Source organism: Acinonyx jubatus, chromosome D2 (genome assembly GCF_027475565.1).
Source record: "Acinonyx jubatus isolate Ajub_Pintada_27869175 chromosome D2, VMU_Ajub_asm_v1.0, whole genome shotgun sequence".
Lineage (NCBI taxonomy): Eukaryota > Metazoa > Chordata > Mammalia > Carnivora > Felidae > Acinonyx > Acinonyx jubatus.
Window position 1 is genome coordinate 34,154,234 of NC_069393.1, and position 27,910 is coordinate 34,182,143.

Sequence of the window (27,910 nt, forward strand, 5' to 3'; positions counted from 1 at the left end):
AGCTATTGAAATATAACAAGATGCCAACAATTACATCCTCACAAAGCATTTATACCAACTTATATAATTACCTCTTTATTGGAAAATTGTGTAATATCTTGATTTCAATTTAGCATGGCATGTTGGTTAGCAATAAATCTTACTGGGGTATGAACACAATCCTGCAGGCAGTTCGCAGAGCATTGATCAGGTGCAAATTGTGTGAAATAAATAGGTATCACTGAGACCAGTGCTTTTTAGGTCCTATTTTAATCTGACATAGAAGAACATCGCCATGTATCTTGCAAGAAATGCCTTGACTCTCCTGAAATTCATTATTTGTGTTTTTGACTCTTGCATTTCCCCATTTTGTCTGTGATATACAACAGAAACAAAAGAATATGGTTAAAACATATACCTTGTAAAGTGTGCATAATAAACAGTTCATACTAGATTTGAAGGCTCTATATAGAGTACATAAGAAGATGTTAATATTAAACTCATACTGCTTACTATGGACCAGGCAAAGTTCTAAATATTTATTATATACAAAATACTATTCTATGGACTCTGAGAAATAAGTACTGTTATTAACGGAATTTTACAGATGAGGAAACAGACCAGAGAGATCAGTGATGAGGGTGGGAGCTAGACATTAGAAGTTCTTGAAAAGCTGGGTAATGTCAGTGTGCAGCAGAAGTTTGGGAATCACTGCCCAAGGCTAACTTTCTTTTATAGATGTGCAATAGAGTCTACTCAGGTGGTTGAGGAAATAGTCTAGATGTGTTAATTGGACAAGGCCCTTGTTCCTCCTGAAAGGGATCTTAGAGATGATTCTAAAGAAGGAGGCTCTGGAGCCAGAATGCTTAGTTCAAATCCTGACTTTTTCCATTGCCCAAGTCGAGTCTGTCTCAGTTTCCTCAGCTGACAAATGGAGATAATAATAGCCCAGACTGAGTAGGGATAGTTTGCTCCAACTGCCTAGCCCTCAGATAGCGAGGTAGTGAGCTTTTCTTGGGCCGTGCTAGAAAGGGCACCTGAGCAGGGTCCAGGGTGTGGAAGGGGCAGTGGCCCTTCTGCTCTTGAGGGAAAAGTGTAAATTGATGTCCTTATCATCTTCTAAAGAAGATCTCCTTTCCTACTGGACACTTGCTCTAGTCACACAGGCCATGAGTGGCTAAAATCCACATTTCTGTGTTGTTGTTTCCCTACTTCTTGTTATTTAAAAATCAGAAAAAGCATATGTTTTTAGAGGAATACATGCTCATTGTACAAAACTTTGAAAAATACAGAAAGGTTCAAGGGATGATGCACCATGACTGCAAATTTATTCCAAAGGTAATTACTGATAAAAACTGTTTTTTCTTCCATTCTTTTTTTCCCTACATGTATATATTTGTTATATTTAAATAAAAAGAGGAATATATTAACTATATATATTTATATGTTCCTTTCTACATTTAAAATCTGTTGTGAGCCTTTCCCCATATTCCTTATTCTTTGCAGTGTGACTTTTTTTTTCGTAAATTTATTTATTTATTTTGAGAGAAGAGAGTGCGAGCAGGGGACGGAGAAAGAGAGAATCCCAAGCAGGTCCCGCACAGCACAGAGCCCCATAGTAACAATGGAACCCAGAGCCTGCTGAATCTCACAAAGTATACGTGAGCTGAAATCAAGAGTTGGTTGCTTAACTGACTGAGCCAAGCAAGTGCCTCACAGTGTGACTTTAAATGGCTGGTAGTGTTTCCTATGTCTTTGTGTTTTAACATTTTTTAAAATGTTTTTTATTTTATTTTTGACAGAGAGAGAGATACAGAGCGCGAGTGGGAGGGGCAGAGAGAGAGAGAGAGGGGGAGACACAGGATCCGAAGCAGGCTCCAGGCTCTGAGCTGTCAACACAGAGCCTGACGAGGGGCTCGAACTCATGAACTCAGATTATGACCTGGGCCAAAGTCAGCGCTGAACTGACTGAGCCACCCAGGTGCCCCTGTGTTTCAACATTTAGGACGTTCCTAACTGTTTTGCTATTACAGATAATACTGCTACTAAAAATTTGCATATACATAGGTAATTATTTCCCATAGGATAGATTATTGAAGAACATATACTGGGGCATAAACATGAATTCTTTTTCTAAGGCTTTCGGAACATATTGTCAAAAAGTAAGCTGAGCATGAGAGGCCTTAGGCGTCTACTTGCTTCCTAGCCCTTTTTATCTTGCTAATGTGGTAGAGGGAAGAGTGGATTCCTGTTAGTTTCCTTTGCAGTTCTTTGATTATGAATAACTTGAACATGTTTTATGTTTAATGGTCATTGTTCAATAACTGTAGTGTGACTCTCTCCTCATCCTTCATCCTGTACCCCAGAGGCAACTGTCTTCAACACTTTTCCCCCCCATCTTCAACTCTTTATGCCACATTTAGTCATTTCTTCTGGAAGTTAGAGTTCTGTGTTTTTAAATAACATTCTTATAATGCTGTTTCTTGAATTTCAACGTTAGCCATTTTCTATTGACCTCTTGACGAGGGAAAATAAGGATAAAGTTCTCTTATATGCATATTCCCTTCCCATTGCCTTTCATCTCAGTGTTAAGCCTTCATTTTTGCCTAGGTCATTATTTGTATTCCGTGTTTATATTTTTATGAGATTTTTATGAGTATGCAAATAGTATTCTATTGGAGCCGTGGAATATACTATATACTATTATCAATTTTTGTGATTTTTATTGGTTATTTTTAGAATAGTCTTCCCCATCCTGAATTCAGAGAAGTCATTTACTAATATTTCCTTCTAGTTTTTTGTTGTTTTTAGTGGTGTCATACTTAAGTCATTAAAATCATCTATAATTTTTATTTTGGTAAATGGTGTAAGGATCTGCTTTTTGTTTGCTTGCTTTAATAGCAAATTGATTGTTTCAGTAGAATCTATTACAATTCTTACTTTCCCCACTAATTTATGATGCCTTTAGGAAATTATGTAGCAACTTTATATCAATCAGAAATCTAGATCTCTCTTAAACAGTTTCACTTTTTGCCTTTGAAAATTTTAATTAAATTAACTTTCCAACTTTTATTTCACTTAACCTCATTTAACCTGTGGTGCTGTCTGTCTCCAGTTTTACTTTGGAATGTAGGGGAGGAGGTGGGGGAGCAAAATGCAATTGGCCTCCTTGGTGCAGTATTCCCATTTCCAAGGATTGCTGGAATACATAGATTCCTTGAAATCACTTGCCCCTTAAATTGTGCAGGACTCCAGAGGGTCTTAGCTGTGTCAGCCAGCCTGTGTTTCACTAACTTCCTGTCATCATTTTGTGAAACTGAGTGTTCCAATTTATTTTAGCTGATTAGCTGTTGGCTTTAATGATGTAAATGCGTTTGTCAGAGATCCTTGCTGTATTAAATCTGACACAGTTGGAAGAGAGTGGGTTTCTTTTTGGGCACGCCTTGAGCTGTTGCTTATCAGACTCTGGCCCCTACCCTGCCGCCTGACTTTTCCAGCCACCTCATCCTCATTTACCATTGTTCAAAGGTTTACACTGGGCTGTAAATTTCCTAAACTTACCTTTTTTTTTTTTTTTTTAAACTGGTTTCTAATTTCATTCCATTGTGGTCAGAGAATGTAGTTTGTGTGATTTCAACCCTTTTTAATTTATTGAGGCTTGCTTTATGGCTTAACCTATGTTGTATCCTGAAAAATGTTCCATGTGCACTTAAGAAGGTATACTCTGCTGTTGCTGGTTGGAGACATCTATAGATGTCTATTAGATCTAGTTGATTTGTAGTGCTGTTCAAGACTTCTGTTTCTTTGTTGATCTTATGTTTGATTATTCTGTTATTTAAAGTATAATATTCAAGAGTCAATAATTGTTAGATTGTCTGTGTTTTCAATACTGTCATTTTTTCTTAACCTATTTTGAGGCGTGTTGTCAGGTGCATATATATTTGTTATTGCTATATTTTTGATTTATTGACCCTTTCATCATTATACAATGTCCTTTTTTTCTTCTAGTAAGGACTTTTATCTTGTCTTTTTTCTGTTATTAATGTAGCCAATTCACTTTTCTTTGGTTACTGTTTGCATGGTATGACTTTTTCCATGATGTTAATGAATACTAGTGATAGTGAATATGTTTTGGGGGTAATACTTCAATATGTCCCCTAAAACTTGATGCTGGTTTATGTACTTATTATGTTAATGAGGTTTTATCAGGTGTGGATTTTAAATTTTATTAAATGTCTTTTCAGGATTTGTGGAGATGATTTTTCTCCTTTAATCTTTTTTAAAAATTATTATTATTTTTTTGATGTTTATTTATTATTGAGAGACAGAGAGACACAGACTGTGAGTAGGGGATAGGCAGAAAGGGGGGAGACACAGAATCTGAAGCAGGCTTCAGGCTCTGAGCTGTCAGCACAGGGCCCGGCACAGGGCTTGAACCCAGAAACTGCAAGATCATGACCTGAGCTGAAGTCAAGATGCTTAACCAACTGAGCCACCCAGGCCCCTCTTCTCTTTTAATCTTTAATATCATTAATTATACTAACCAGTTTCTTAATATTTAACATCCCACATGTTCACGGTATATTCTTAGTTTAATGAGTGACAAGTGCTTTGAATAGTACATTTTCCTGGCATATTTTAAAATTTCAGTCTTGGGACGCCCGGGTGGCTCAGTCGGTTGAGTGTCCAACTTTGGCTCAGGTCATGATCTCACAGTTTGTAAGTTTGAGCCCCACATCGTGCTCTGTGCTGACAGCTTCGGATTCTGTGTCTCCCTCTCTCTCTGCCCTTCCCCTGCTTACACTCTTTCTCTCTCTCAAAAATAAATAAACATTAAAAACATTTTTTAAATTTCAGTCTTAGTAAATATACCCCCAACATTTTATAAGCATGTCTGTTTAGTAAAGAAATGTTCTTATTAGTAAGCTTATTCCCTATTGCCAATCCTTTTGTTATGCTTATATTAGGGGACCAGATTGTGGGTGTGTGTGTGTGTGTGTGTGTGTGTGTGTGTGTGTGTGTTTGCGCGCGCACGAGAGGGGCAGAGAAGGACGGGGAGAGAGCCCTGCATGTTCTTCCCCTAAAACAGCTTTCCAAAGACAGCCACAATTAGTGATTTGTATGTATTCTTCCAAGCCTCCTTTTGTGAATTAAAAAAAATTTTTTTAATTGCTTCGGAGATAGTTCTCTTAAAATTTTTTTAGTGGTCATTTATTTTTTTTTTTTAATTTTTTTAACGTTTATTTATCTTTGAGACAGAGAGAGACAGAGCATGAATGGGGGAGGGTCAGAGAGAGGGAGACACAGAATCTGAAACAGGCTCCAGGCTCTGAGCTGTCAGCACAGAGCCCGACGTGGGACTCGAACTCACGGACCGCGAGATCATGACCTGAGCCGAAGTCAGCGGCTTAACCGACTGAGCCACCCAGGCGCCCCAGTGGTCATTTATTTTTGAGAGAGAGAGAGAGAGAGAGAGAGAGAGAGACAGAGCATGAGTGGGGGAGGGGGCAGAGAGCAACAGAGGCAGGATTCAAAGTAGGCTTCAGACTCTGAGGTGTCAGCACAGAGCCTGATGCTGGGCTCCAACTCATGAACTGCAAGATCATGACCTGAGCCAAAGCCAGACACTTAACCTACTGAGCCACCCAGGTGCACCCCCACTTTTTAAAAATTTTTTCCGAAGCCCTTTTAAAGCAGTTGTAAATAAATATTTTGTGTGTGTGTATAACAAAAAATAGATCCATACTCTGGTGTTTTTTTGTTATTTTGAATTTTTTTTTTTAAGATGCATAAGAAATGTATGAGGGGCACCTGGCTGGCAATAGAGCATGTGACTCTTGATCTTGGGGTTGTGAGTTGGGTGTAGAGATTACTTATAAATAAAATCTTAAAAAGGTTTTTTTTTTTTTTAAATTACAATAGTATGAGTGCATTCTTCTTGGGAAAGTTCTAATGCTAGAAAGAAAACAATGGCCCATACAAACTCCCTGAATTTCAGTCATCTTATCTGTAACATAGGAATAAAAAAATATTCTTCATGGGACCATCAATTAGGATTTGATGAGATAATGTGTTTAAGCACGTAGCACAGTGTTCAATAGAAGAGACGAGTTAGTTATTTTGAACACGTATCAGCTCTGGAGTTTCTAATGAAACGCATTTTGGCACGTAACTGTATGACCTGACAGTGATCTTTTGACTTTTGTCTTTGTTCAAGATCCTCTAAAAAAGAGAAGGTCTTAAATATTTTCCTTCATAGCTTTGTGTGCTATAAATATAAGTTTAGTTTAATAGCAGAGGTCTTTTTTTTCTTCTTTATTAATTATTTACATTATTTTCCCCCTCATTCCCCTCCAGCCATTACTCAATTCATTGTTTTTGAAGTAAAATGTGCCTCCTTCACAATTTTTGCCAGTTTTATATATTGTCTGTATTAATGATTTTCTTAGTGTTTTCTTTTAGATTACCCCACTAAGAGAGCTATAACAAACCAAATGCCATGAGTAACTTTGGTTTCTGGACCAGATATTGGGGGATAATTAGATAATTTGAATTTGAATCAGATATTAGAGGAAATTAAAGCATTAATGGGGCTCCTGGCTGGCTCAGTCAGTAGGGCATGTGACTCTTGATCTCGAGTTTGTAAGTTTGAGCCCCACATTAGGTGTAGAGATTACTTAAAAATAAAATCCTAAAAAAAAAAAAAAGACATTAATGTTAATGTGCTTCATGTGCTAATGGCATTTGGTTCTCTATGATCACGTCCTTGTAAGTTAGGATGCGCTTTCTGAAATATTAATGGTGAAGTGTTATGCTGCTGCAACTTGCTTTTAAATGGTTCAACAACAATTATAACAAAAGTGTGTGTGTGTAAATACGTGTGTATAAGTATAGATACAGGTGTAGATAAAAATATGAGGCAAAAATGTTAATTGGTGACTCTTGGTGAAGGGAATATAAGCGTTGAGTGTACTACTTTAGTTTTTCTGTAGGCTTGAAATTTTTTAAAAATGTAAACTTGGAAAAAGAAATGTAATTAGAATACTAATTAAAAATTAAATCACCTCACTTTCTTTAATAGATCTGCTGAAAAAGGAAATTTTATTATTACCATAAGTGGAAAACAAGCATCCGTTGTCATAAATAGAAGGTAACCGTAAAAGTTACTTTCAAAGTTTTATTAAAATGTGGCTGGATCTTTTTATCTGCCAGGACTCTGAGCCTGAGGCTTGCTCTCTCAAAGGAACACTAGCAAACATTACAGAGGTGTTAAAGACATATTAGCACCAAACTGAAACTTTCTCCTTGACTTAATGAGAGAATATGAAAGAAAATTAGAAAGGGAATAGCTTTATGATTTTGTGTGATTCAGGTCACCTCAAAGCGTCACCATACTTGGGAAACACTGACTCCATTGATGTAAGTGTTAGAAAGAAAATAAACTTCTGTACTGAATTCTGCTTATAATGCTCTTCTATGTTGAATTGCCATCTTTATTATTTGGTAGTTTTGATCACTACAGATGCATGTAGAGCTGAATGGTATCCTGGCCTAAGGCAGATGTCAGATTTCGCAGTCTAAATTGTCGCTGGTTTTTTGCTCTGATGTTGCTCTTGTGGTTGAGGTTTTGCTGAGGTTTTGTTTTTTTTTTTTTTTTCTTTCTTTTCTTTCCTGCTATATTGTTCCTGCTGTTATTTGGAAGCCACTAGGTTGCTTTGCCTCTTGAACAATGAAAGGATCCAGATCGAGTCTGCCTCACATTTTGTTATCCCAGTACGAGACTCAATTGAATAAAACATATTACCCATCTGGCCTGGAAATCTCAGTGGCACTCAAAATAACTTACTAACAAGTTGTTGGATCATGATATCTTGATTTTCTGAAAGTTCAGCTTCTTTTTAGCTGTTGCTAAGAGAGAAATTTCATTGACATGAGGGACACAAGGACATGTCTGCACGCTGCCAGTTGTTTTATAGGCATTTGGCTCTGCCGCCTTGCAGATGGTTAGACTCTGGGTGGTGGGTAAATGAAATGTGTGCTGATTATCTTATTGAATTAAGGTAACCTTTTGTCGTTCATTGAATTCTGTAGACCAGTTGGTCAGTGAGCAGCTGCTCTGTGTGGCTTGGTTTGAGTTTTGAAGCACACAAAGACTATCTTAAAGGGTGGTCAGTCTAATCCAGGTATTCAACAAAGCAATAGTGAAAGCCTTCTTCTCTTTTGACACTGTTTTCTGTTCTGATGGAAATGATTGAACAAAAACGTTTTTGCTTTTTGCTCAATTAACTAAGTGATTAAAGCAATAGTTTTTTGAGTGTTTGGCTGAATGCTTCAGAATTTTTTTGACCTAATGTTTTAAGTGGAAGAAAATATCTTATCCCAACATTTGATGTTAGAAGCGTTCTAATTTAATGGCAGAGTCTACGTTTGAAGATGCGTGATAGACTAGTGGAATTGTTTTTTAAGATTATCTTCACAAATATTCTGGAAATTAAAACATGCTTCAGTGGTGCCGTTTCTTGGCAAATTCTAGCTGTGAAAATCTACCATATTTAAAATTTTTTTCTAAATGTTTATTTATTTTTGACAGAGAGAGAGACAGAGCATGAGCAGGGGAGGGGCAGAGAGAGAGGGAGACACAGGATCCAAAGCAGGCTCCAGGCTCTGAGCTGTCAGCACAGAGCCCGACGCGGGGCTCAAACTCACAGACTGTGAGTGAGTTGGACGCTCAACCGACTGAGCCACACAGGCGCCCCTAAAATCTACCATATTTTTATATGGATTCTATCTCAATGTCTGCAAACTGTTTCAGGTGGCTTCTTCTTCTTCTTCTTCTTTTTTTTTTTTTTTTTTTTTTTTTTGAGTAAACTCTACCTCCGTTGGGGGGCTTGAGCTCACAACCCCAAGATCAAGAGTCACCTGCTCTACCAGTTGATCTAGCTGGGTGCCCCAGGAGTGCGAGTGGGAGCAGAGCGGGGGAGAGAGAGAGAGAGAGAGAGAAAGAGAAAGAATCTTAAGCAGACTGTACACTTAGCCCGTGACCCTGGGATCATGATCCAAACTGAAATCAAGAGTTGGATACTCAACCAGTTGAGCCACCCAGGTGCCCCAAATATTTTCCATTCTAAAAGTAATTCTTTAAAAAGGCTTTTCCAGAACTCTTTGAACTTCCCATCTAAATGAAGTCCATTTAGTAATTCCAATGAAATGCCCTATACTTTTTCTTATTAGCCCTTCTTATAGTCTATATATTTATTGGTCTGGTTACTTTTTAACTTCAGTTGTCCCCTCCAGTTGGGAAAGCTTCACAAACACAGAGACCTTACTTCTTTGCTCACCTCTGTTGAATGAGTGAATGTGAATCATGTTTTCTGATCATGCGTTAAAGGTAACATAAAGACATTTTATTTTATTTTATTTTATTTGTTTTGTTTTGTTTTGTTTTGTTTTTTAAATGTTTTATTTATTTTTGAGAGAGAGAGAGAGAGCAGGAGTGGGGGAGGGACAGAGAGAGAGGGGAACAGAAGATCTGAAGCAGGCTTTGTGCTGACAGTAGGGAGCCTGATGCTGGGCTCCAACTCACAAACCTTGAGATCATGACCTGAGCTGAAGTCGGACGCTTAACCAACTGAGCCACCCAGGCACCCCAACATATAGACATTTTAAATGTGAGATTGAAATGGAAAGTCCTAAGGGCAGGTTAGTTAATTGGAATTTCAGACTTTGGTTTGCATTTTACACTTGAAAGCTGCTCATTTGGGCTACTCTGTATCTTGATCTAGGATGAGGGAAGTCAAGAATCTATTTAATGATGACCAGTGAGTCTCCCAATCAGATACCTGCTAATTTCAAATAGATCCATTTTATCTCTTCATTTTCATTTTACTTGTTTGAACTTTAAATTGTCTATTGAAAGAGATTATTTTAGTTGCTTCTTTTCTCCTGTGAAACACTTTTATGAGCTAATGAAGCAAATTAAACAATATGAATGTTTGTAGTATAAAAGACATTAGGATTTATAACTATTTGAGACTTGAATTTGGTTGAAAGAAGAGATTGTATTATACCTAACCCTGTGGGATATACAGTGATTATTAGGAAGGTCTAAAATAAATCAGATACTTCAGGTGTGTAAGAAAGCCAACTGCCTGATACTGTAACAATCTTACTAGGATAATCTGTAGATATCTGCAGATGGAAAAAAAAATAGAGTCAAATAGAAACAAAAGTCTTTTTTTTTTTAAGTTTATTTATTTTGAGATGGAGATAGCATGAGTGGGGGAGGGGCAGAGAGAGGGAGAATCCGAAGGAGGCTTCACGCTGTCAGTGCAGAGCCCAAACCCATGAAACGTTAGATCATGACCTGAGCCGATACCAGGAGTCAGAGGCTTAACTGGCTGAGCCACCCAGGCACCCCCAAAAGTCATTTTTAATGTCTGACATTCTAAAAACTGGTTTTGAATTTAGGGGTGAAGATCAGCCTTTGAGTCATTGGAAAGCAAATGGAAACAAGAGTTCATCTCAAACACCCTTCTCTTTAATTCTTCAGGCTTTGTCCATGTATCCTCTGCTGCCAGAGCCTGCTTGTTTCTTCTGTAAGCTCATCCTTCTCATGTTCCTGTGGATTCTTCCACAGCCCTTCCTCTCTCCTTTGTACTGTCCTATGTCATGATCCATGTAGCAGAGTGTTTGCTAAGTAACCACATACTCCAGAACTTGTGCTGCACATTCAACTGGAAGTTAGATGTGCCTCCTGTACTGGCAGTGTCGGTGCATGGATGTGCGCGTCAGGCCGAGACTAGAACCAGCAGCACTAGAAGAAAACTACCACTAGTATTAATTAGCAGAGATACACCCCTCATGTGGCCACATGTTACACGGCCATAACATTCTAGCAGCCTTTTTGCTTCTTCTGCTGCTTTTTTTCTTTTAACAGAGGTGTAATTGACATACAACATTATATTAGTTTCAGGAGTACAACATAATGGTGCGATATTTGTGTATATTGTGAAATGGTCACCCCAGCAAGTCTGGTTAACATTTGTTACCGTATGTAGTTACGGAATTTTTTTTTCCTGTTGTGAGAACTTGTTCACTTCTTCTTTGACAGCCTCCTCACCTCTAGTAATTTCTCCTCTGAACTATTGTAGCGTTACTGTTTGTCTGTCTCATTGGTACTACCTATAACTCCTCAGTTCTGTGGGCCTTGACATTATGGGCAATAGAGATGGAGACTATGTCGTTTTTAAAATTTAAATTAAAATTTTTTTAAGTTTTATTTTAATTACCTGGTGCTCATCGTAACAAGTGGCACTCCTTAATCCCTATCACTTATTTCACCACCCCCTCCTCTGGTAACCAGCAATTTGTTTTCTGTAGTTAAGAGTCTGTTTCTTGGTTTCTTCATCTCTCTCTTTTTTCCTCCTTTGCTCATTTGTTTTGTTTCTGAAATTCCACATATAAGTGAAATTATGTGGTATGTGTCCTGCTCTGACTTATTTCACTTAGAATTATATTCTCCAGCTCCATCCATGTTGTTGCAAATGGCAAGATATCATTCTTTTTACAGATAAATAATATTCTGTGTGTGTGTGTGTGTGTGTGTGTGCGTGCGTGTATACACACCACTTCTTTATTTATCAGTCCCTGGACACTTGGGCTGCTTCCATATCTTGCCTATTGTAATAATGCTGCTGTGAACATAAGGGTGCATACATTCCTTTGAAATAGTGTTTTTGTATTCTTTGGATAAATACCCAGTAGTGTGATTGCTGGGTGATAGGGTAGTTCTATTTTTAACTTTTTGAGGAACCTCCATACTGTTTTCCATAGTGGCTATACCAATTTGCATTCCCACCAACAGTGCAAGAAGGTTCCTTTTTCTCCACATCCTTGCCAACACTTTTTGTTTCTTGAGTTTTTTATTTTAGCTGTTCTGACAGGTGTGAGGTGATAATCTCACTGTAGCTTTGATTTGCATTCCTTGATAAGTGATGATGAGCATCTTTTCATGTGTCTGCTGGCCATTCATGTGTCTTTTTTGGAGAAATGTCTGTTCATGTCTTCTGCCCATTTTTTTTTTTAATTGGATTATTTGGTTTTTGGGTGTTGAGGTGTATCAGTTCTTCATATGTTTTGGATACTCTTTATCAAATATGTCATTTGTAAATATCTTCTCCCATTTAGCAAGCTGCCTTTTAGTTTTGTTGATTGTTTCCTTCAATGTGCAGAACCTTTTTATTTTGATGTAGTTCCAGTGTAATTTTGTGTTTATTTCCCTTGTCTCAGGGGACCTATCTAGAAAAAAGTTGCTATGGCCAGTGTCAGAGCAGGTACTGCCTATACTCTCTTCTAGGATTTTTATGGTTTTAGGTCTCACATTTAGATCTTTAATCATTTGGCTTTGGCTATTTGGGGTCTTTTGTAGTTCCATACAAATTTTAGGATTTTTTTTGTTCTAGTTTTGTGAAAAAATACTGTTGGTATTTTGATAGGGATTGCAATAAATTTACATTTTGCTTTGGTTAGTATGGACATTTTAACCATATTTGTTCTTCCAGTCCATAGCATGGGATGTGTTTCCATTTGTGTTGTCTTCAATTTCTTTCATAGTGTTTTATAGTTTTCAGAGTATAAGTCTTATACCCATTTGGTTAGATTTATTCCTAGGTATCTTATTATTTTTGTGCAGTTGTAAATGGGATTGTTTTGTTAATTTTTCTTTCCACTGCTTCATTATTGGTAGAGAGAAATGCAGCAGATTTCTGTAGATTGATTTTGTGTCCTGTGACTTTATTGAATTTGTTTATCGGCTCTAGCAGTTTTTTGATGGAGTCTTTTGGGTTTTCTGTATCATGGTATCTGTAAATAGAGGAAGTTTTACTTCTTCCTTACTGGTTTGGGTGCCTTGTATTTCTTTTCATCGTCTGATTGCTGGGGCTAGAATTTCCAGTGCTCTGTTGAATAAATGTGTTGAGAGTAGACATTCTTGTCTTATTCTTGACCTTAAGGGAAAAGGTCTCAGTTTTTCCCCATTAAGGATGATGTTAGCTGTGAGTTTTTCATATATGGCCTTTATTATGTTGAAGTATGTTCCTTCTAAACCTACTTTGTTGAGGGTTTTTATCATGAATGGATGTTTTACTTGTCAAATGGTATTTCTGAGGATAGAGAATATGTCTTAACCTTATTTTTATCATCCGCTCTGTGGTCTCTCTCTGCCTCTCCCCCCTTTTCTCCTCCCCCCCATAAACAAATTTTAATAAAGGATAATTTACAGTTGCCCAGTTGTGTGCCATAATTTACGTCCTCCTCATTTCTGTTCAGGAGCCTATTTTCCTTTTAGGTTTAAAGGGCCTGCACTCACTCTCTTGCTTCCCTGTTCTCTCAGATGGGCTAAGGAATAGACATTATCCTCACTAAACATGAGGAAATTGAGGCCCAGAGAGGTAAGGTCACACATACAGGAGTCAGACCCCATCTTCTGACTCCAAAACCAGTCCTTTTTTTTTTTTTTTTTTTTAATTATTATAATTTTTTTATACCACTGCAGGCTTCCCTTTCAGGCTGAGGATGTGTATCTTTCCAGCACTATAAACCACCTGGTTCTGGTGTGTGTTCTTGGGCTTTTTTTTTTTTTTTTTTTTTATGTTTGTTTATTTTTGAGACAGAGGATGTGCGAGTGTGAGCGGGGCAGGGGGGGGGGGGGGGGACAGAGGATCCAAAGTGGGCTCTGTGCTGTGACAGCAGCAACCTGATGCAGGCAGGGCTCGAACTCATGAACCGTGGGGTCATGTCCTGAGCTGAAGTCAGATGCTCAACCAACTGAGCCAACCAGGTGCCCCTAATCCATCTTGGTCTTATTCACCTTGGTAACCTTCACAGTGCTCACCTTAGGGCGATTGTTAATGTTGAATCCCTCCCAGTTGTGACTATATACTATCTACTGTCCTTCCTGTGGAAGAGAAGGGGTCTTATTGACTTGTATCTATCAGTGTGCAGTCTCACCCAGGGATGTCATTGAAATGACCACTTTGGTTTTTTAGCAGTTTATTTATTAATTCTTTCATTTAGTCATTCAAAAATATTTATTGAGTGCATACTCTGAGCCAAGCATTGTTCTCAGAGTTCTCACCCTGCTTTCATGGAATTTAGATTTTCCTTGGACAGTTGATGATAAACAAATAAACCAACAAGGTAATTATAGACTGTAAGTGACATGAAAGAAATCAAGAGAAAAGTGAGAGAGAAATACCAAGGAGTGAGGCTGTAGACATCATGCTCTGGAAAGTTCCTGAGGAGAGATGAAAGGATGAGAAGGGGTCACCTGTGGGGAGAGCTTAAGGAGGGAAGGCTTCAGTGCTTGTGTTTGAGGAAGAAAAAGGCATCTCATGTGGCTATAGCAGAGAGACCCAGAGAAGGGCAGCAGAGTTTAAAGCTGGGGAACAATATAGTCCGATTTGTGTTTTTAACATCACTGAGAGACATGGTAATTAAATGAAATGTGTGTCCCTGGACTGGATTTTTTTTTTTTTTTTTTTTTTTTTTTGGCTTCCAAGGATGTTATTAAGACAAATGGCAGAATTTGACTATACATCAAATATTAGATAACAGTATTATATCAATGTTAAGTGTCCTGAATTTGATAATCCAATGTCTTTATGAGGAGAATGTCCTTGTTCTTAAGAGGGGTGAAGGGTTGTGATCTTTACAGCTTATTCTCAAATTGTTCAATAAAAAAAGAGGGATCAGAGATGGCAAATTGTTAAGAGGATATGTGTGTTTATTGTAATATTCTTGTAACTTTACTGTAGAGTTGAAAAATTTTCAAAATAAAACTTTAAAGGTCACTGAGGCTGAGGTATGGAAGAAGTTATGGAGGGGAAAGAGGCAGGCAGGCTCGCAGGAGGCTGTTGGGATGATGGCTGCAACACTGGGGTGTAACTGGAGAGGGAGAGAGGGGGACAGATCAGGAAATATGTTTTGGAGATGGAACAGACAGCTTGTTAATGGATTGGATGTGGTGGCCAAGGGGACAAGCAGGAGGTAGAAGTTGTTCCCTGGGGCTCCTTGATAGTTATGGACTGAATTCCAGTAGAATCTTACCCTTCCTAAAGTGCGTTCACTCCCAGTCTGCCTTACTCAGGCCAGCCCCTCTATGGGTAGTTACCACAGGAATTTATTTCACAGGTGAGGGGAGGCCCAGGGAGGTGAAGTGACTAATTCGAAGTTAGCACATATAGGCAGAAAATTTATTTTCTTTCTCCCTTTCTTCCTCCCTTCTTCCCTCCCTCCCTCCCTCTTCTTGCTTTCTCTTTTTCTTTTCTTTTCTTTTCTTTTCTTTTCTTTTCTTTTCTTTTCTTTTCTTTTCTTTTCCTTTCCTTTCCTTTTCTTTCTTTCTTTCTTTCTTTCTTTCTTTCTTTCTTTCTTTCTTTCTTTCTTTCTTTCTTTCTTTCCTTCCTTCCTTCCTTCCTTCCTTCCTTCCTTCCTTCCTTTCTTTCTTTCAGAAAATTTACTTTCTTTACCCAGAAAACCAAAATGCAGGCATGGGATTAGTGCTCTTCAAACTGAATTCTCTCCCATTAGATTGTTGTGTAATCAGTGAAATAAAGGGCTACTATCATCAAACAAACAAACAAACAAACTGAATAAATAGCATGTACTTACCCATGTAGAAAGGGTAAATAATGTCTCATGGAACTTCTGTTTCAGTTAAATAGGTATATACTAGGTCATGATATAAAACATATTTTTTACTTTGAATTACAATCAAAAGTCGGAAAGCCATGCAGAGGATTGTTGTAAACAGAAATCTTGCAGTTCCCATGGGAGTAAGAAAGCAAAAGACAAACTCACTTGGGTGGCTACTGTTGGCTGTCTTGTGTTGTTTATTTCTTTAATGATTGATGGGCTATAAGTCAGTGTTTTCTTAGTTGACTTCATAGTCATCCCCTACTTTCAGTCTTAAAGTGCTTGCTTTGTGCCAGGCATTGTTCTAGGCAGTAGGAGTGAGGAGGACAGACATGACTCTCAAGCAGCTTACATTAAATGTGTTACCAAGTACAAACATAAGATTCCTTCAGTATTAAGTGATAGGTGCTCCAAAGATCCAGTAGGACTGGTCTGGGAAGGTGATGTTTGAGTTCAGACCTGGGTGAAACTGAAGATGCAGCTTTGCCTCAGGGAAGAGTGTCGCAAGCAGAAGCAGTAGCTGTGGCAAAAGCCATGAGTTGAAGACAAGCTAAGGGTGTCAGAGGGACAGAAAGATGGCCCTTGAAACTGTAGTGTGGGGATCCAGGCAGAGTGGAAGGAGAGGAGATCAGATTTAATATATTTTTTGAAGATAAAACCAACAGGACTTAATAATGAATTGGATGTAGGATGTAGAGGGAGGATGCATCTGGGTGGATAATGATGCTGTTTACTGGTAGGGAAGGCTGGAAGCTGATGCAGAAATGTGACTTGGGAGCCAAAGAAATCTGTAGTTCTGTATCTGGCCATGAAGTTGAGAGGCCTGTTGGACATCCAGATAGAGACCCACGGTGGTCAGTTTGATAGTCAGGATCTTGGGTAGGAGGTCTGAACTAGAGATACAAGTTTGAGACCCATGAGTGTATAGCTGGAAAAGGGCTGATAAGCTTATCTGGGCAAGGATGTAGATCGGAAGAGCAGAGGTCTGAGGCCAGATTCCTAGGACAGGTAAGAGAAAGGAGCATCAGTGACAAAGGAGGAAAGCCATGTAGGAGCTTAGAGGAGAGGGGCGGACTTACTACCAATTTATGTAGCATTGACTCCCCACTTTTGAGCCCTGGACTTAATAGCAGTAAGGGAAGTTACTTATCTTGAGAACTTAATCCTCTGTGTGAGATATATTTGCTTTAAACTTCTAAAATGTTTTATTTAATACATTGGTGATAATAGTACTCATTTCATAGAGCTGTTTGGTAAACTAAATTAGTTAATACACACAGAGTGCTTCAAACAGTCTCTGGCACATAGTAAGAACTTAATAACTGTGAGTTGTTTGTGGCAGTGGTGCTTATTATAAGAAATCAATTTGGGCTTAAGGTCTAGATTCCAGATTAGTAAAGAAGAAAGAGAGTAGTAGTGTTGGCTTTTCATCTGAATGTGTTATGTGATAATCAATTTTGTTTAGCTGGTTCCCTGAGTTGCACATTAAAGCAGTCTTGAGCAATGAGGGGCCTTGTTACTAGAGTGCCATTAAATGGTGATATCAAGTGACCCTAAAAATCAAAGTAATGGAAAATTGTCTTTTTTTTTTCTAAAATATTTAATTTGCTGTTTTTTCATAACATCTCAACCTTCCTTTCAAGGTCAGGAGGAGATACTAATTTTTACTATACTGCTACATCTTCACACAAATTATCATCTGAAGGAGCTTCTTAGAATTGACAAATGAACTTTGTTTTCCTTCCCAGGAGGAACTTGTTAAACCAATAAAGTTCAAAATTCTAATTCCCATTCCTTACTAGTGTGTACCATTTTATTCATCTCGAATAAACATACAACCTCAAGCACCCTACTAGGCAAATAGATTCCTTTTTAATTAGTGGTTCTATATACAGAATTTTATCATAGTGAAATTTATAAACCAAAAGGGAACAAATATTTACACTTGCAACTTCATGTCAACATTGCCCTGAAAATGTAAATGTATCTCCCATGTTTCTACTACAGCAGTAGAAAAATAAGCTTCAACTTCTTAGGAGCATGTCTGCTCTGTTATGTAGGGAATGTGGAAGATACATAGAAGTGTTCTTTCTTCGTGACTGGCATTAGTTTTTTTCACACAAAGACTTGTTTTATTAAAAGCTAATCTTTATTTATTTATTTATTTATTTATTTATTTATTTATTTATTTATTTTTGTAGTACTATTTCTTAGGCATCTTTAAGTACCAAGGCAGAGTTTTATTTTGAGGAGTTATTGCATTTGTAGTTACCATAAATAATTATTTCTCAATTTAAGTAGACCTTTTTTATTCCAAGGCAGAATTAAGCCAACCACAAGGGTTTCTGGGAACAGAATAATGCTGAGGTTTCGTGTGTCAATATGAGCAGCCTAATACTTTACAAAGGAAGATTTTATTTATTTACTTATTTATGTTTTTTATTTTGAGAGAGAGAGTGCACGTGCATGAACTGGGGAGGGGTGGAGAGAGAGAATCCCAAGCAGGCTCCGCACTGTCAGCATGGGGCTCCATCTCATGAACCACAAGATTATGACCTGAGCTAAAATCAGGAGTTGGATGCTTTACCGACTGAATTACCCAGGCACCCCTACAAAGGAACATTTTAAGTGATGCTTAAATAATAATGGTTTAAAGATCTCAACTGAAATGAAAAAGCTTATTAAAATGTATTGAAATAATTTAGAAAAGGGGGGATGATTTTGCCAAGATTTCGGAGAGGACTAATTTTTTTTCAAGGTTTTACTACAGTTTTGATTGAGCTGCATTAAATGATTCAGTCTAATTTCATCTATTACATGTAGTTATACTATTCCTGCATCCCAAAATGATTTTAGGTCATTTAGGTCATTAAAATATTTTTTATATAATAATCTGTTTTTCAGAGCATCAAAAATAATTAAGATGAAAGAACAAGATCAACCCTGTGTCTAGGATGAATAATTTAGTTCTAAATATCCTAGAAGCCAAGGAGAAAGTTGGGGTTTTTAAGATTTTCACTGTCAGATAGGGAAGCATAGAAGTTTGAGAAGAAAGAATTTTTTCCCTGCTTTTTCTGAATTTAAGGACAATTTATTTTGGATTCTAATCCTATGTAGTCAACAATGAATAATACCGTTGACAGTCTTTCTTCCCACTCCTCTCTCCTCTTCCCCCAAAGGGAAACACCTGATTGTAAAAATAATGCATGCATACTGTTTATATTAAAAGAAAAATTTCAGACAAGTCAGAAATACATGTATTGAAATTTTCTTGAATGATACTATTTCTCAATTCACAGAAAGGGGTGGCATTACATCATAACTAAATGGAGATGCCTTTTGTGTGTGTGTGTGTGTGTGTGTGTGTGTGTGTGTGTGTGTGTGTGTGTGTGTTTAAGACTTTTTAATATTTATTTTTTGAGAGAGAGAGCATGAACCGAACATGAGCGGGGGAGGGGCAGAGAGAGAGCGAGAGAGAGGGAGACATAGGATCTGAAGCAGGCTCCAGGCTCTGAGCTGTCAGTAGAGAGCCTGACAGCTCGTAGAGGCCACGTAGAGGCCACGAGATCATAACCTGAGCCAAAGTTGGACACTAAACTAAGTGAACCACTCAGGTGCCCATGTTTTTTGTTTTTAATTTTAACTAGGCCCCACACCCAACATGGAGCTCAACTCATACCCTTAAATGAAGAGTCCCATGCTCTACTGACTAAGCCAGCCAGGTGCCCCGGTGGAAACATTTTTGTAAGGCACTTTGATGATAATAAGTTTAGCATTTATTGGGCATCTCAGATTTGCCTGTACTAGGAATATAGAAATGAGTAAGACACCACTCTTTACCTTAAGAAACTCCAGGATTAGTGGGGTTCACTTAACTCATCAGATAAGTGACTCATCAGATATTTCATATTCGCTGAGTACCTAATATGGATATAGTACATAGTGGTCAACAGGGTCTAGTAAGGTGTATCAGTAACTAACCATACAACTCATGCTAATGTTGTGTCTTGAGTGCCTGGGCTTGTAGGGAACAAATTACCTTGAGAGCAGAAAAAGAATTTTGTTTTGTTGGGGAAGACTTTCCCCAGAGGGAGGAACTTTTAGGTTGCAAGTTAGTATCACAGTGTACCAGATAGCCCAGAAATGGGGAGGGCGTTCTAGGCAGAGGGAATAGCAAGCCGAGTTTTGGAGTTTTGGAGGTGTGATCAGACCCGTATCTATGACCAGTGCTAAGTAGCAGATGGCCAAACACAGTGTATGGCTCAGGGAAGTGTGTTGGAAAATGAAGCTGTGAAAAGATGGTAGAGTTGTGTCCAGCAAAAAGAAAAAAAAAATTGGACCTTAATTTGTAAATAGACTTAAAATTTTTTTTTTGTTTGTTTATTTATTTTTGAGAGAGAGACACACACAGAGTATGAGCAGGGGAAGGGCAGAGAGAGAGAGGGAGACACAGTGTCTAAAGTGGGCTCCAGGCTCTGTCAGCACCGGATTCCTATGTGGGGCTGGAATTCACTAACCATGAGATCATGACCTGAGCCCAAGTTGGACGGAGACTTAACCGACTGAGCCACCCAGGCACCCCTGTAAATAGGCTTTTAAGGCAGAGGAGGAAGGATTTATATTTTAGGTACAACACAGGTGGAAGAGCGGAACATTGATTGTGGGGTGCAAAGATTAGAAGCATGGATTGAGATGCTAAGTGAGGTAAGAACAGCATCTGTGTGGGTTGAGAGGATGAATCAAAATGCAGAGACATTTCTAATCTAAGTTGTGTGCTCTGAGAGCCAGGAGTCTGTGAAGGATGATGGTTGCAGAGGAGAGAACAGGGAATACAGACCTTCAAGGATTAGCCTAGGAAGTGGGCCTGTTCATTATTACTGTATATTCTGAGCAGTTTTACTTTTCATTTTGTTTCCTTTAAGTAATAATTGTATGAGTAAATATCTTTTTTTTTTTTAAATACAAAAACTGCTCCCTCTTGGCTTATTCTGGGGATCGAGCCCACGATGTTGGTGTTCCTGCCACATCCTACCTAACTGAGCTAACTAGCCACCAAGCAGCTAGCCCTCTATATTAGTATCTTTTTTTTTAATTTTTAAATGTTTATTTATTTTTGAGAGAGAGAGTGGAGAGACAGGAAGACACAGAATCTGAAGCAGGTTCCAGGCTCTGATCTGTCTCCACAGACCCCGACATGGGGCTCAAACCCACAAACTGTGAGATTATGACCTGAGCCAAAGTTGGACACCCAACCGACTGAGCCACCGAGGCGCCCCTATATTAGTAAATATATTAACAGAAAGGTTACCTTTTGGGGGCACCTAGGTGGCTCTGTCGGTTAAGTGTCTGTCTCTTGGTTTCAGCTCAGGTCATGATCTCACAACTCGAGTTTGAGTCCTGCGTGGGGCTGTGTGCTATCAGCATAGAGCCTGCCTGGGATTCTCTGTCTCCCTTTCTCTCTGCCCCTCCCCTGTTCACATTCTCTCTCTAAATAAAATAAAATAAATATTTTAAAAATAAAATAATTAACATTAAGAAGTTTCACTTTTATCCACAAGATACCTGATTATCTAATACATATAAATTTTTAAGTCTTTAAGAGTAAAGCCTCTTTATAATAAAATCAAACTTGTTTGAAAAATATTTTTTTAAAAGAAACCATGATAAAGATGCATGTGCCACTGTGTAGCCTCGAATTACCCTCTCCTTATTTAGGCAGATGTTGCACGTTTTAGGACATCCTAGTCCATTCCCCATAGCCCTGGGGCAGAGGCAGGGGCAGTCTTCCGGCTGATACTGGATTTGGATACTGGCTCCTCCACCTTCAAACTACGTGACTTTGGGTCTTTCACTTTATCTTGGAGCCATAGTGGAAAGATTATCTGCCAAGTGGAAAGATTAGTATCTTTTGAAGCTTTAAAAGAAAAAGCATTTGTTGGTTCAAATTGGAACATATCTAAGAAAACTGGCTGACACTTTGAAGAGGCCAGTTTGAGGTTGTAGACTTGACATTCACACCTATTTCATGACCATGGAAAACAAACTATTCACATTTCAGCTTTTTAAAAATGACCCAGCTGTATACCCAGCAAACACCCCTAACCCATGTCTGGCCCAAGCCTTATTCATCCCTGAGCTCTTTTTTTTTTTAAACCTCCTTGGTAAAATATACATACCTGCTGTAAAAAAAAAAAAAAAGAGAGAGAGAGAGAACAGTTTGCTCTTTTAAGTTCTTTTCCATGACTATCTTTAGGTCTGGAATAGCCAGACCTCTTAAGAGGTAGCTGCCTCTTAAGAAGTCTCACAGATAATGTAAGTTAGGGATATGCCCACCTCAAATAATGGAGAGCTTCAGTGGAGATTGAACATGTGGGAGTTCTTTGTCTCTTGCAGCAGTCGTGGGGAGTAACTCCGAGGCTGGCACAGCCAGCTGCCTGTACTGCCACAGTGTCATCCAGACCCAGGGCCCGTGCATGTCTCCCCTTCACCATCTTTAGCATAGAGGTTTTCCTCATGTTCTTAGAAGTAATTTCGTGTCTAGGCATCACTTCTCTATTCTAGCAGGAAACAGAGGGAATGGGCCAAGGGTAACAGCAAAAGATTTCTCTTGGTGAGGCTTTTCCTTCTTATCAGGAAATGAGGGAACCCTTTTCCCACCAGGGGCTTCTGCTTATATTCCATTAACCTGAGCTGAGTCACATGGCTATCCGTAGTGCAGGTAGTCACGGAGGTCAAGAAGTTAGCTTTCCAGTCTTCTTGGTTAGAAATGCAAAGGAGAAGGTGGTGGGAATGGGTTTGTTTGTATCAGTCTACACAGTAGCTGCTCTTCTTAGGGCAACATTATCTTACAGTTACCCATGTCTGGGTCTTATCTAGGATGACCAGTGTCCTGGTTTGCCTGGGACTGAGATTTCCTGGAATGCAGGACTTTGTGTGCTATAACCTGGACAGTCCTAGGAAAACCAGGATGATTGTTACCCTAGTCCTTTCATATTCTCTTTGGCAAATGTATCATCTCTTGAGGATGGAGCCACCTTGACTAGGCTTACAAAGACTGAAAAGCAGCTTAATAATTTAATTAAAATTTAATAACATAGGATAGTAACTTAATTATAAATTATACAAAATAATGACTAAACTATTAAAAATAATTCACAATGAGAAATAAGTGATATTGAATCAGTGGAGCATATTGGAAGAAGAACTTCGTGGAGCTGCCTAATGCATGTGAGATTTTGACCAGGTATCTTAGAGCTGCAATGTTGCCCAACTCTAGCGGGGCTCTGATCACAGCAGCCTGGGATTAATTCTGTAATATTTTTTAGTAATTGACAGATTATACCAAAAAGAATTGTATGTTATCTCAGGCAGGGTGTATGTGTGAAACTCTGTTACAGGCATGCACTAGCTAGCACACATGTAGGGGTGGAGTATTAGACATCAGAGGGTCTCCTGACACTGAGCTTTCTGCTGAGGTTGACCTTGAAAGCAGTCTTAATGGGGCACATGGGTGGCTCACTCAGTTAAGCATCTGACTTCGGCTCAGGTCATGATCTCATGGTTCGTGGGTTCGAGTCCCACATCGGGCTCTATCCTGACAGCTCAGAGCCTGGAGCCTGCTTCGGATTCTGTTCTCCCTCTCTCTCTGCCCCTCTCCTGCTTGCACTCTGCCTCTCGCTCTCAAAAATAAATATTAAAAAAAAAAAGAAAGAAAAAAGCAGTCTTAATGTAGACCCTTGGTGGGTGACATGGTTGGGAGAATAGGATCAGAAAGAACCTTTTTTCCCCCTCCTCTACCCCTCTGCCTGAAGCTGAGATCTGGTCTGGATGGATGTATCTGCCGGCTGCAGGAATCCGGATCCTCCTCCTCTTCACTTCATTTAGAACCGGAGCCCTGCCCCTTCTTCAAGATTTCCTCTGCTCTCCTCCCTTCCCTGTTTGAACAGATTCCTCTTATTTCTCCTCTTACTAGGAGAAATAGGAATCTGGCTCACTGCCTCTTTTCCTTCACTTCATTATAAAACTGTGTGATGCATATTTTATATTTTCTTGCATGTTTGACTTTCAGTTAATATTTAACGACAATTTCATTCTGTAGACATCCTCTTATCTGATATCTTGGAACTCGTCCCTGTACCTCTTAATTCTAGCCTCTGATGATAAAGTTTTGTGGGGGTTGTGGGGGGGGAAAGTGTGCTATTTAGACATATTCTCTTATTAGTGAGGTATTACTTAGTATGTGACTAATGCTATGCGTCTGTAACCAGTTGTTGTTCCACCCCGTGAGTCCTGACGTAATTTAGAAAGAATTCTTTCTTTGTTAAAGACCTTTTCTACGTGGGCCACATGTTTACAGACCTATTTCGTAGTAATTTGTGGTTTTTTAGGTATGTCAATAGAGATGCTGTAGCAGTATGCCTGGATTCTGTTAGATAAACATTTTGTAAGATTGCTTACTTTAAAAACCTGTCTTTGTTTAAAAAGTTAATTTCTTCTCTAATGTCTTAGTAAAGAAATTTTTTAGTAAATCTGATAAATTCTAGTTAAAACATTTTGTTTTTAGTATTTTAAGCCTTTTAACATTTTGTTTTTTAATATTGTAAACCTTGAAACCTCTTGAAGGTTGATATATTAGTACTTTTTTTTGTCTGCATACTTTCTTTTGAATTTTAAGAAATCTGTACTAGAATCTGTAACATGCTTAAAATATACTTTTGATGATCATATGGGTTTTTATTACAAACAGCTAAATAAAATTTTCAATGAATGATAGTGTGCATATGGTAATATATTTCTCATAATTTATATGCTATTGGGAGAGTGACTCACGAACTGTTTTCTCTTGAGTTCCTGAGAGTTTATAAAAAGATTACAAACAATTGGTGACAGAATTGAAATAGTGAATGTGTAAAGTGGAAGGGAAAAATATTTCTCATTTGTTCCTCTCTTACCTTGGTGAAATTTTTACCACTTAAAATTTTCCAGTAAATTCAAGGTCAGTACATGAGTCTAATATGGTTGTACGCATCATGGTCTAAGGATTTCCTGTCTTGTCACATGACATGTGTGTTCCCAGAGGAGAAAATACAGTTTGATTCCATGATGATAAATAGCAGTTCAAGGACATTGGAGTCAGGTAGAAAAGGATGATCACTGTTTGAGGACTATGAGGTAGTATGAAGGGGAAAGGAAGGGATGAAAGGGATGACATCACTAAGCTCCCAATTGTTGGTCACCGCTAATAACTCTAGCTGCCCTTCTGGCAGTATTTGAGGCATATATTTCCTTTGACCTTTACATTAGTAGGATGTCATAGGCCTTAGGATCCAGCATAAACCTGAGCTGAAAACAAATTGGAGTTGTTTGTGACTTGCTAGAGTTGTCCTTAAGGTAGAGCACATCTCTGTGAGAACTAGCGAATGACCCTGGCCAATTAAAGCTCAGTTTATTAGACAGTGTCATGGACAACCCAATGAGAACACACAAATACTTAGAAACATGTGTAAAATTCAGACTCCTAATGCACTGTTTTATACCTTGACACTCCTGGATAAGTTATCTTGGTTTTTACCCCCAGGCTTCCCCTTCTGTACATCGTTATCCACCTGGGTTTTGATTTATTTTTCATTGTGCACTTATTATCCCTCTCATTGCCTCACTCTGGGGGAGAAACTTTTTCATTGCAGTGTGGCGTAACTTTGCTGCCTGGGACTTTTAACTTGAAAGTCTTAATGTCCTAGAAGTCTACAAAAGAAATAGATCCTTTTTCTTTTACTCCCTATATGTGTGTTTTATCTTTTAAGGAATGTTGGCATTTACTGAGGAGTGGGATGGGGGATGCCCCAGGTAGAGGCTTTGTTTTCATTCACAGTTTCTTAACATACTCATGGCAACCTTGCTCCTAGCTTCAGATTTTGAGTTCTTAGAGGACTTGGATGTTTTGGGTTTGTATGCATACATTTTGAAATCCCTGGGTTGAAAATTTCCTAGATGTTACACCCTCTACTCAACCTAGGACATTAAGGGTTATATACAAATTAGCCCCTTAAATGACCATTAACTAGAAATGTTATCTGTCCAAAGAAAGGACTCATGTGACTCCAAGTATGCGTTACCCTCTATATAGCATATTAATTTTGGCAACAGAGATAGATGAGAATTTTGCTGCGTTTAAATTTTTCATTGTGATGAGACAAATCTATTATTATAAAAGCTCTACTCATCAGTGAGAGTGTTTCCTTCTGTTGTTTTAATTAAAGGAGCAGTGTATTTTTAAATTTAATTATGGCACTTTGATGATCTGATACTGGCTTCAAGCTAAGAGTTCTTTAGGTTTCCAAGATTTATGATGCATCTAGAGCAGAGCTGATCAAAAGAATGACGGAAATCTTCAATGTCTACACTGTTCAACAAGATAGCCACATGTGGCTGTTGGGCACTTAAAATGTGGCTAGTGAGACTGAGGAATTAAATTTCAAATTTTCTTTAAAATTAGAATTTAAGGGGTGCCTGGGTGGCTCAGTCAGTTAAGTTTCTGGCTCTTGATTTCCACTCAGGTCATGATCTCACAGTTGTGAGATCGAGCCCTGTGTTGGGCTCTGTGCTGACAGGGCAGAGCCTGCTTCAGAGTCTCTCTCTGCCCCTTTTCCTGCTATCTCTCTCTCTCTCTCTCTCTCTCTCTCAAAATAAATAAACACTAAAAAATAAAATTAGAATTTAGTCACACATGGTTAGTGGTTACCATATTAGATAGCACAGATCTAGAGCATGTAGAAAATGTCCATTTAGTATAATGGCATCCTGGGCTTTCAAGTTTCCTTATTTTTGGTTGGGAAGTTGAGGCAGATTAAATTTGAAATTGATAATGGATAGTATTGCTCTTAGCCATAGGGAAAGACTTCTTTAATGAAGATGTGAGTTTATCAGACTTAAATATATTAGAAGTGAACTTTTTTAAGAAGGTAAATACTCATTCCAAAAATAATTCCAGTATAATTAATTGAACAAATATTTAGAAAATATTTCCTGTGTATAAAGAATCATACTAACTGTGGAGGTCAGAGGTGAGTAGAACTTAGGTGGTCCCCTCAAGGAGCTTTCTATTTGAGTTTCCGAGAGACTTTGATAGGCCAAAGGGTGAGCTCTATCCTTGAGCACAGAATGCCTCGTCGGGCATTATCATCAGGATTTGTCCTCAGTGCTTTACAGGAGGACTGGGTCCATAACAGTACGAAGAGGAACTGTTTATATCTGGGAATATAGAGTTTCATATCAACCCTGACATACAAGATTAATTTTGGTTGAGAGAGGGTTGAGGTAGGATTGGGATTTCTTCAGGTGTGCAAGAAGTCCTGCTGAGTTCCAGATGTGTTTGAGCAGGCCCTTCGGGTCTTCCCCACTTCTGGGAGATGGACTTTCCCAGGACTCTGGAATGCTGGAGGAAGGGACATTGGACATGGACCCTTCCCCACCCATGCGCCCCTTACCTAGGTGAGGAGGAATTCTTGATAATGCTGAGTTTGGCTCAACAACCAAGAGTGTCTAATGGAGGTAAATATTCCCTTAAACAGAAATACAGAGATTGTTAGACAAGCCAGATTTTTAAAAGTCACAGTAAGAATCCAGTTTTTTTCCCCCTCCCAACTGGCAAGACCCTACCTGAGTTCACTTTGCTGTGCTCTTAGTTGGAAACCCAAGGGCGAAGGAAAAGCCACAGAAAAACAGGTTGCATCTACTGCTACTGAACAGCCACCTTACATGCTCTGTGTTTTTAGCTAAATAAATCATGAACTTAAAGCAGAGAAGTGTATGTTCCCACCAGTCTATGACCCATCTACAACCCTGTGCTTCCTACTGAGCCACTAACCAGAGCTCACTGAACACTGCTTGGAGTCAGGGAACTCGGAACCCAACTGTCCTGGGCCCTCTTTCTGGCAGTTGGGTGAGTTGTGAGGGCCTGAAGGGTGAAGCTCAGACAGGCTGGAGCAGTAGGTTATAGATTAAGAAAGGGAGACTGTGTAAACAGTGGTGAGCTGGACACAGAGGAATTATTGATCTGATCTTATGGTGCAGATGTAGAAGGAGAAGAGCCCTCCTTTTCCCCTCTGCTCCCTGGGACAGGGGACTTGTGTCACGTGGACTGTGTCTTGGCGGCTGGGCCTGTCAGGATCGAGTCAGCAGAGTTACCCAATGCTCTGGGGTTTGTTTTTGCCAGGTCAGGGATACAGTAGTTCTGCAGGCA

The 27,910-nt window shown here is 38.8% G+C and overlaps 1 protein-coding gene and 1 long non-coding RNA gene across 7 annotated transcripts in view; one reads left to right on the plus strand and one right to left on the minus strand.

Annotated features, from left to right (window-relative positions):
- KAT6B (lysine acetyltransferase 6B) overlaps positions 1-27,910 on the plus strand; it is a 205,176-nt gene that overhangs the window by 38,965 nt on the left and 138,301 nt on the right. The gene's annotated exons all lie outside the window — the stretch shown is intronic.
- Positions 246-27,841, minus strand: LOC128312725 (uncharacterized). The gene is made up of 3 exons (XR_008292409.1): positions 27,328-27,841; positions 27,156-27,230; positions 246-352 (listed from the first exon to the last, which is right to left on the minus strand). It is a non-coding gene; the product is annotated as an uncharacterized LOC128312725 (long non-coding RNA).